This window comes from Echinops telfairi, unplaced genomic scaffold, assembly GCF_000313985.2.
Source record: "Echinops telfairi isolate 266 unplaced genomic scaffold, ASM31398v2 ScPeMD7_7420;HRSCAF=8458, whole genome shotgun sequence".
Taxonomy (NCBI): Eukaryota; Metazoa; Chordata; class Mammalia; order Afrosoricida; family Tenrecidae; genus Echinops; species Echinops telfairi.
Genome location: NW_022111320.1, coordinates 29,687,195 through 29,697,764, shown reverse-complemented (window position 1 = coordinate 29,697,764; position 10,570 = coordinate 29,687,195). Strand labels below are relative to the sequence as shown.

At 40.6% G+C, this 10,570-nt stretch overlaps 1 pseudogene; it reads right to left on the bottom strand.

The window, feature by feature from the left end:
* Nucleotides 1-1,550: 1,550 nt before the first annotated feature.
* On the bottom strand, nt 1,551-2,809 carry LOC101644568 (annotated as a pseudogene).
* Nucleotides 2,810-10,570: the final 7,761 nt, after the last annotated feature.

Below are 10,570 nucleotides of genomic sequence, written 5' to 3'. Positions count from 1 at the left end.
GAAGGACAGAAGGAAGGGAGGAGGGAGAAAAGGGAGAAAAGAAGTAAGTTAACACAGGTGTGCAAATGCAGGGAAGAAAGTGTACAGAGTGTTATATGGAGTGTGAGATGACTGTGTAACTATGCAGTGGAATCGGGATTCTCATAGTCTTTGTAATTTCATGGATGTTTCCTAAAATGAAGTTCAGTTTTAAAATGTGGTGAGTAATCAGCCAACTTCAAGATGTAGATTAAGTTCACGCAAGTATCAGGTACTTGTTCTTATTTCAAGTTGAAGCCAGTTTTGTTTTGTTTTAATGTAGAAAATGGTAAATATTTGGAGAACTACAAGAGAATGGTAAATATTTGGAGAACTACAAGAGAAATCAATTAATTCCAGAACAATTTGTAAGGTATGTCCAGGTTGGAACCAAATTTTTGTCCACACAGCTGAGGCATCATTATACTGCAAACCATTGCAACTGTTCTGATGGTAAAGTTTAGCTCACTCAGCAGCCTCTCTTGCAATGCCTTTGAGCATCAAGAATCAACTTTGCTACATTAGCAAAAAAACAAAACAATTGCTATTAATAGACACAGATGAAAAATGAGCATGCTTTGTCATGGCATTAATGAAGGTTGCATGGGGAACTGTATAGTTAGTAAATAAATCAGAACAACACAGACATGGGGATTGTGCCATTTGAAGAGTGGGTCTTGTGAAGCTGTCTAGATTGTGGTTGTATTTTAAGTGCTAGGTGGCTTTTACTGCATCCCAAGCCATGAAATAATTGAGCATGGATTTTATTTATCAGTTTAAGTGATGAGAGTTTCTTAGGTCACCATGCAGAGACCTGACTGTATTGTACTTTGGATGAGTACGAATCCAGAGTCCTTCTGGCCAGTTTTAAATGCTTGTCTTGCTATGATAACAGAGCATAGCATTGTCATCTGACCATCAAGAGAAGTATATTTTTATTTTCCCTATACTGATTACTTGACATTTTCCCAAGAGTAAGGCAATAGTGATGGAATTCTTTGAGTGTTAAGCTTAGTAAAAATAAAAAGGTTTTCTATTTATCAGCTTTTTTACATGGAAAGCAGTTATTCTATTCTATGGTGACATTTTTAGGCTATTTTCCAGTACTATCCCTATTATAAGAATCTGTTCAAGTCACAATTCTTTTTTTTTCTCCACACCAGAGCTCTTTAATAATTGCTTGACACAGTAAGTGGGCGATGGTGAGCACACTAGTCCACAGGCTTGCCCACCTGCTCTGCTGCTGGCCCAGAGCCAGACCCAGGCTCACAGATGTTCATGACTTAGCCTCTCATCTTACTGTAGGTCATGAGCTAGCCTGATGACATGGCTGGGGCAGAGCCCAGGTGAACCGGCTCAAGAGTGGTAAGAACACAAGGGACTGTTGGTCCTTAGTCGTCCCCCTTCAAAGAGGATGGTTCAGTCTGGGGTATTCAGTGTCCTTAATCCCGCGCCCCCTTAGTATACTTGGAGAGCACTGGGCCTTGGGAGGCAGGGCTGGCCCAGACGTGGGGCACCTGTGGGGGCAAAAGCTACTGTAGCAGACAGCAGGCTCAGAATATCAGCAGGTCCCGGGGCACCATCAGCTTCAGCAAGACGCTCGCGTTGGCCCCACTGAAGTGCACTCCACCTCGCTGCAGGGGCATGGGTGCCTGGACTGTGGGTGTGCTGGCTGTGACTGCCCCTGCACCATCAGGAGGATGCTGGCAGAATCCAGTGCCAAGACCTTGTACTCCATGGCAGAGCCGGGGACCTTCATCCTCATCACAGCGAAGTCCAGCACCGGCAGAGCATAGATGGGACACAGGCACGGGTCTTCGGGACTGTGTGTGGGTGGAAAGAGCCTGTCCTTGCTGAGAGTTGGGGTGTAGTTGAGCATTTCACACAGGGTTGGCATGTCGATGAACTTGGGTGTCAGGCCGGCACGCACCGTGTTGTCAGAACAGGCCATGCATTCCACACAGTCTCCTTTCAGGTAGGCGTGGGGCACATTGGCCTCCAGAAACATGGCCTCCCCCGCTTCAGGGTGAGCAGGTTCAGGAGGTAGATGGCAAAGCAGCCGATGTCCCCTGGGTACTGCTGGTGCAGCTCCAGCAAGAGATCTCCACAGACATCTTCCATGTTATTTCCAGCAGCCAGTTGGCTGGGAGATCTGCTTCACCAACAGGTTGAGCTGCTCCACTACCACCTTCTTCTCGCTCTTCATCAGGTGGGAGAAACAGGTGCACAGAGCCGAGGCCACAGTCTCTGCTCTGCTTCAGCTGTATGCCCGCTGATCACCGACCAAGAACTGGAACTCGGGCACCTCCTTCAGGAAGGTCATGATCTCCTCCTTCACTGGCCGGAAGTCACACAAGCCCTGGAAGAAGGTGAGGGCAATGGCCATCTCAGGCTTGTGCTTGGCATCAGGGTAGTGCTCTGGAGCCTGGAGGTGCAGTTTCTCTGTCCGCTCCTTGTCAGGATGGGCCTGGATGGACAGGGCAGTTTTCACTGATAGCACTTTGAAGAGGAAGGATAGCTAGCCAAGGTCCTTGACCTTGGACCCCAGGCAGTCCTGCTCCTCAGCAATCCACTGGACTAGGGTCTTCTGTGAGATGCAGTTGTCAAGGATCTTAGCATCCCCCCAAGGATGGGCTCCCATCCATAGTTCTGCATATGGCTTGTCCTCAGAGATGCAGGCCAGTGGCTCAGTACTGGCCAGCAGGAGGGCTACCTCGCTGTTGGATCCTAACTTCCCCCAGGCATACTGCTGTACCACACAGCAGAGAGGGAACACTCGTAGAGCCGCCATCCTCGTAACCTGGAGACCAGCTTTCCCACACCGCACTTACCCACAATTCTTTACAACCTATAATTTCTTCTTTTGTTTCTGTCTTATGGTGAAAAAAAAGTCATTTTACCTCTCAGCCAACATATTCACAAGAATTCAAAACAAGGATAAATGATGTTTTTTTCCTCAAAACAACAACAAGAAAATATGTCAACATGGGGGGGGAGGTCTCTTTTATGATTAAGAAAGTGGAACTCTGCTGGCTCTGATCAAAGCAACTACTCACCTACTGCCATCAAGTTGATTCCGTCTGTAGGTGGTGACCTTACACAGGGATTTCCAGACCATAAACCTTAATGGAATCAGCCTTATTTTTCTTTCTCAGAGCAAATTGTGGGTTTGAACTGCCAACCTTGTCGTTAGCAGTCAAGTGCTCAATGCTAATCTCCAGTGTCTTTCAAGTCCATCGTTCTGGTCAACTACTTGAAAAGAATTACCATTTTTATTTTGGCATAAACGTAAGAGGATAGAGTTTTCATATTCCTTAGTCTCATTGCCTTCTATTGTGAACATCTTGCATTTTGTATGTTCAACTTGTCACAGCTAATAAACCAATATTGATTCATTATTACCAATTAAAGTGTGTAGTCTATTCAGATTTCCTTTGCTTTAAAAATGTGCTTTTTTTCTATTCCAAGGTCTTATTCAGGTACCATATTATGTTTAGAAGTCATATCTCTTTCATCTGCTCTACTCAGTGACCATTTCTCAGACTGTCCTTGTTTTTGATGACCTCGACAGTTTTCAGGATTACTGTTCAGGTGTTTTGTAAAATCCCCCTAAATTGGAGCTTGTCTGATGTTTTCCTCATGATTTACCCAGGGTTATATGGTTTGAGAAGGAACCCTGGTGGCACAATGAATTAAGCATTGGGCTGCTAACTGTAAATTGAATGGTTCAGATCCATTAGCCATTCAGTGGGAGAAAGCTGAGGCTGTCTACTCTAGTAAAGGTGTGCAGCCTTGGAAACCTGATGTAGGGTCACTGAGTTGGAATTGACTCAACAGTTGTGGGGTATATTCTTTGGGGTGAAGAAACACAGGTAATATGCTCTTGGCTAGTCTTTTTCTCCCTTTCTACAGGATACTCTTTGGAAATAAGTCACTATGCACAGTCCATAATTAGGTATAGAGAAGCATGCTCGTTTTCTGGTGGGCAGACTATTTACATGAAAGAGTTAGAAGTCTTCTATAAAGGAGATTTGCCTGCCCCCCCCCACCCCATTTACTTACTTTAAGATGATTGCATGTCTATTGATGTCTATTGACTTTATACACTGGGTTATAATCCAATACTAGTTCTTTTTTTTTACTTCAATTGTTAAGCTTTTCTTTAGTTCTGTGTAAGGAGTCCTGATGGCATAATGCATTATGCTTTATGCTACTAACTGTAAGGTCAGTGTTTCAAACCCACCAGCCATTCCAAGGGAAAAAGATCAGGCTTTCTGCTCCTATAAAGATTTACAGTCTTGAAAACGCACAGGGAATATCTACTGTCTTATAAGGTCACTATGGGTCAGGATAGTACAAATCATAAAACAGCATAGAACAAACAAATACTACATGTACCACTTGGGAAATATAAATAAGAGCAGTAGATTATATCAATGCCAGTATTCTGGTTGCAATATTATACCATTGTTTTCAAGATGTTATTACTGAAAAATCTGGATAAATGGCACAAGAAACCCCTGCTGAACTAATTCTTATACCAACATATGACTATATAATTATTTGAGAATAAAATTTACAAAATGACAAAAATGGCGTCCATGACTTTAAAAAGTGTCATGTAGAAATGATTTCTTAAATGCTATATTAGTAGTGTTTTTCAAATTATTTTTAATTGTTTAAAGAAGTCAAATTGTAATAATGTATACATATTAAGCCAGCCAAACATACTGCCATTGAATTGATTCTGACTCATACCAACCCTTGAGGCTTAGCTTGCTTGCAGTCTTTATGGGAGTAGATAGCCTCACCTTTCTCCCATGGAGCAGATGGTGGTTTTGAACTGCCGACGTTGAGGTTAGCAGTCTAACCCTTACCCAATGGTAGCACCCAGGTTCCTAGATATAGTTTGATGGATAGAATTAATGTTTTATTTAAATTAAATTCCTTCGTATATTCTTATATAAGAAACATAAGTCAGTAAAGTGTCCATATGTTTATATGAAAATGATACATAAAAGTTTTTGTATAGTGACTACTTTTCAGGATAGTGGGAGAGAAATGAAATTGAAGGATATGCTGAAGCCTTAGTTGTATCAGGGTATTTTAAAATCAAAAGTAAATCTAAAGCAAGAGGAAATTATCATTGCTGTTATATATATCTTTTATATATATAGCATTTTCCATTCAGAAATATTAAATACTTTTTAATATTTGATAGAAACAAAATTATTCCATTAAAAGAACATCATTCCCATATTATTTTAAGGTTTAAATATGTTAAATATGAAATTTGCTTTTTAAAAGTCATTTTATTTAATAAGAAAACATTTTATTTTGTTTCTAATACATGAAATAGCTGCATTGAAAAAGTAGCCTGACAGTGTTATATGAAGTGTCTTGGGCTATAGTATTTCTTCTGTAATACATTGGAAGTTGATTTGTTAGAAGAAAATTAATTTAAAGAAATGTGAAACTAAGGAACTTAAATCAATTCTTCATTTTCCATGTATATTTAACTTTCCAGCAGAATTGGAGGCAGATTTAAGTTAAACAAAACAACTCACAAAACAGTATAATTCATGACAAAAAGCAAACAAATGTGGAAAGGAAAGGCAGATTAAGTACAGGAAGCACCCAGAATCTGTAAAAAGTAATTACTTTTATTGAGCAGTGTATTTGGATCTGAGTTTTGAGATGGCTAAGCTAAAAATCAATTGAGTTGCATTGTGTTTATTTGTTGCTAAATGAGATTGGCTTACTGCATTGGTTGGTATACAATTTATACCTGAAGTTTAACTCATGGTGGGTACAAAGGGCACGATGCAGGAGTTTTCGACCAGAAACGTCCCTATGGTTTTCTTCCTAAATCACATGCATGATGCTCTACATCATCCCTGTACCAATCTGGTAGGAAATTCATCCTCTGGGGGATTCCCCCTCTCTATACAGCCTTCTATATCTTCTGGCCTCTTCGCAAGGAGGAAAGAGGACACTTTGCACTCCTGGCAAGACAGTCATGGAAACCCAAGACTGCTCTCTCCTACAGGATAGATCTACTCTGTACTGTAGGGGAGCCGCGAGTCAGAACGGACTCAATGGCGCGAGTTTGGTTTTGGATGACCTCTTGGGTGCCTGAAATGCTGGAAAGGAACTAGATGTTTTGTCAGTTGTATTCACTAGAAACTAGATTTTAGTTTTGCATAGTTACATGAACCAGATTTGTGTGCTGCAAAGTCTCTGCGTGCTGTAGCAGTGAAACATTCCCAAGACAATCACTAGACATGCAGAACGCCAGCCGGAAGCGTGAGTCACTTTCAGGGGTCTTACTGCCGGGAGCATGAGGCTGTATTGTGAATGCACAGACAACTATATAGGGCAAGTCAGCCATCCCCCAGGGAGCAAAGGCAGGTGTCTCTGCCTTTTGGATTTAGTCTTCATTATCATTGAGCTCCTGAGTTCTGCTGCTCTTCTGTCCTTAGTAGTCCATAGATGATGGCCGCTGGGAAGAGGGAACACTCACTTTGTCAACACTAGACCCAGACAGGTGCTCAAATTGCTTCTACAACAGAGCTGCTTCTACCTCCACCATTTACAGCATCTTCCCCCATGTCTTTCTCTTCTAGGAAAATCTCACATTAATGGATCTTGGGATGACATTAGGGAAAGGATATTCTAACAATAATTTCCTGTCTTAACACAATTGTAAAAGGAATTTACTAAACCAAAGTTTAAGAGGGTAAAGAAATTATACTGGTATTGATGCTGTCTGTAATTCTCCACAGTAGTGGTATACCTAGTTGTGGGTCTGCTAAAATGAGATACCCATGATGCATGTGTTACAATTATGCATGGGAAAATAAATCTCAAACTTAAATGTCGAGTTTGAAATGAATGGTTACTTGAAGGTAGTCAAAAGGATTGATTTTAACCTGGCGGTTTTAAACAGTGTTTGTTAAAATAGATTTTATTTTCTTTGCATACATTAGAGGTAAGGCAGGAGAAGCATGCTCATTAATGAGCACAAGAAAGACTGAAATAATTTACTTCTCAAGTGGTGTGTAATAGTACTTTATAAGAAAAATGAGGATACTGAATATTGGCAGCTGAAAAGTGATAGAGCAAACGAAATGAGTGTGGGGGCTCAAATAGAAAAGGACATTGGCAACAGATAGCAACTCTGTTTTCAGCTTTGGGTGGAAGAAAAGTAATGCATTGTAATTTGATTTTCTTGAATAATGTAGTGCTTATAATAAGAACATAGTCGTATTTATTAAAGGATTTATTTTATAGAAGGATTCTTTTGAACAGAAATGAATTGGAGACATCTAATGATTTCAGTGAAGGTGATTCTGCTGCACAAGACCTTAAAGTGTTGAAAAGCAACGTGGTTCTTTGAAGACTAAAGTGAGTCTGCCTCAAGCCATTGTATTTCCAGCCATTTCCTATTCATGTGAAAGTTGCACATGGAATAAGGAAGACTGAAGAAGAATTGATACTTTTGAATTATGGTGCTGACAAAAAATATTGAGATTACCGTGGACTTAGAAGCAAGAATGGTGATACTTCATCTCGTGTACTTTGACTAGGTGATTAGGAGCGATCAGTCCCTGGAGAAGAGAAAAAGAAGACTCTCAATGAGATGGATTGACATAATGACAGCAGCGCGGGGCTGAACAAAACTATTGTGAAGATGGTGTATGACTGAATGGTGTCTCATTTCTGTGTTGGAACCAATTCAGTGGCACCTAACCATAGCATCAACAACAAAGTTGTTCACTACCAATTGCCAGTTTTTCAGACTGTGGTGACTTGTGCATCATGTGGATGCTGGAAGCCATGCCACCAATATTTCAGATGCTGCTAGAATGACCCTGGTGTCATTGGAGCTGCCAGGCTAAGATACGGTAGAAAGACCAGTGATCTCCTTCTAAAATTTAGGCAGCAAAAGGCAACTGGATCATACAGAATAGGGTCTGATGTAGTATTGGAAGATGAACCCCTTGGTTTGGAAAATGGGCTGCAAAAATTTGTGGATAAAGGAATTTAAGAATAAAAGAGAAAATCCCTATGAATGTCAAGGAGTGCCCTAGTACGTAGTGTGCAGAATAATGCATATGAAAGATCATGAAGATAGTGCAGGATCAGGCAACATTCCGTTGTGGTGTACGTAAGATCTCCATGAGTCTAAGCTGACTCCAGAGAACTAATAACTATATACAATAAGAGTGTGCTCTTACTTAGTAGAACCGTATTTCTTTTTTCTAGAATTCAGCTGACAAGCTAAATCCCAAAGAAGCCCTAAGAAGAGTAACTTTATACTCTTGCACTTCTGCACTTCATCAAAACAAGTGAATGAACTAACAGATAACTAACTGCACTTCATCAAAACAGATCTTTTGCATGTCCATATATGGTCAAACAAATAAAAAATTTAAATAGAATCATTTTGTGATGGAATTTGTCTACAAAGGGGAGAAGAATAAGTTCTTTATGTGTGCATTTGTCAAATAAGTTATTTGTCTGTGGCAAAGAGTGGTTGGCTTTTCTGTCAATGGACAGCTAGTATGTATTTAAGATCTTGCCAGGCAGACAGTCTCTGTCTTAATTCAAATCTTTTATTATATCAGGAAAGTATCCATAAGCAGTACATAGGTAAGCAGGTATGCTGACTTCCCAAACTTTACTAACAACAAGAATTGACTACTGAATTTGGCTTGTGGATTATGGTTTGACAATGAGTTGCATACAAGGGGGTACCCCACAAAACAGCCAGCAGAGCTTTCATAGACCACATGTTTCCTACTAGGCAAGCATCCGGCAACTTGTTCTGAGTTAGTGCACCCAGTGGCATCACCTGAGAAAGTTTTCTGTGGTCACAGTGAATGTTTTCGTAAAAGCAATTTCGCTCAAACCTCATTGTGTGTGTGTGTGTGTGTGTGTGTGTGTGTGTGTGATGTCTGATTTAAGAGAATGGTGTGAGATTGTGAAATTTTGTTTCCTGCTCAGGAAAAAGGCCACAAAAACTGTTGTGATGTTGAACAAAGCTTACAAAGACGGTGCTATGGGGGAGAAAACCCTCAACTATACAAGTAATTGTCTCATTTCAAAAAGGTGAATTGTCTATTGATGGCAAACCTCTTTCTGCACATCTGTCAACTTCCCGAATGGACAAAACTGTTGGTGATTTGTGCACTTGTGCCTGAAGACCTACAATGGACCATTAAAGAGATGGGGAAGTCATCTTGACTATCTTGGAGCTCGGGTCTGTGAATTTTAACAGAAGACGTGGGAATGAGAAGAGTCACTGTGAACTTTGTTCCTCCGGTTCGGACTGACCAAGAAAAAGAATGTTGACTGGACACATGCCCGTGCTTTGAGAGAATCATTTCTAAAGGACCAAGACTTTTCCCTAAGTTACAAGACCTAGTGCTATTCTTACGACCTGAAATCAAACAGAAATCCAGCCAGTGGAAGACCCCGTCGTCACCTCACCCAAAGAAACCTTATCAAGTGACATAAGGGGTACATAGTGCTTTTGGAGTTAATTCCACCAGGTCAGACTGTTCATCAAGCTTTCTACTGAGAGGTTCTGAAAAGATTGTGTAACAGTTTGCAACAACAACAACAAAAGCCCGATTTGTGGCAGATGGGGACTGGTTTGCCTCCAAGACAATGTATCTTCTTGCGTGGCCATGTCAGTGCACCAGTTTTTGGCAAAAAGCAGCATGCCTCTCTGGCCCCACACACCTTACTCACCTGCCCTCACTCCATGAAACTTCTATTTTGTTTCCATGAATGAAGAGGAACACGAAAGGAGAGCAATCTGAAGACGTAGAAGATGTGAAGAAAACAATGAGGAAGGTGTTGTCAGCTGTTCAAACAGATGACTTTGAAAAACGTTTCCAAGAATGAAATAGCAGATTTGATATATGTGTTAAGTGTAATGGAGAGTACTTTGAAGGTGATAAGGTTGTTTTGTAAAAACAATGAAATATATAGCTTTGAAAAAAATTCTGATTTTTGGGGGTGTGGTACCCACTCCCTTTTATAATAGCATCATGGAGGCAGGGCCTATTGTTATTGTTGTAGAAGCAAGAATACTATGAGAATGACATCGATTTGGAAATGTAAGGTTTTTAAAAATATTTTCAATCACCTCATGTGCTTATAAAATTGGACAAAAATAAGGAAGACGGCAGAAGAACTGATACATTTGAATTATGTTTTGTTGGAAAATATTGAGAGTACCATGGATTGCAGGAAGAACAAACAAAGATGTCTTTCAAGAAGCAGGGTCAGAAACAAGGATTGCGAAACTTCATCTCATGCCTGTTATCAAGAGAGATGATTCCCTGGAAGAGCTCTTCATGTTTGATAAAGTAGACGGTTGCCATGAGTCTGAAGCAACTCAATGGCCTCTAACAAGTCATTGTTTGTGCTAATTTGTTTAAAAAGGGGGGGGATACCCTGTTTCCCTGAAAATAAGAGAGTGTCTTATATTAATATTTGCTCCAAAAGATGCGCTAGGTCTTATTTTCAGGGGATGTAT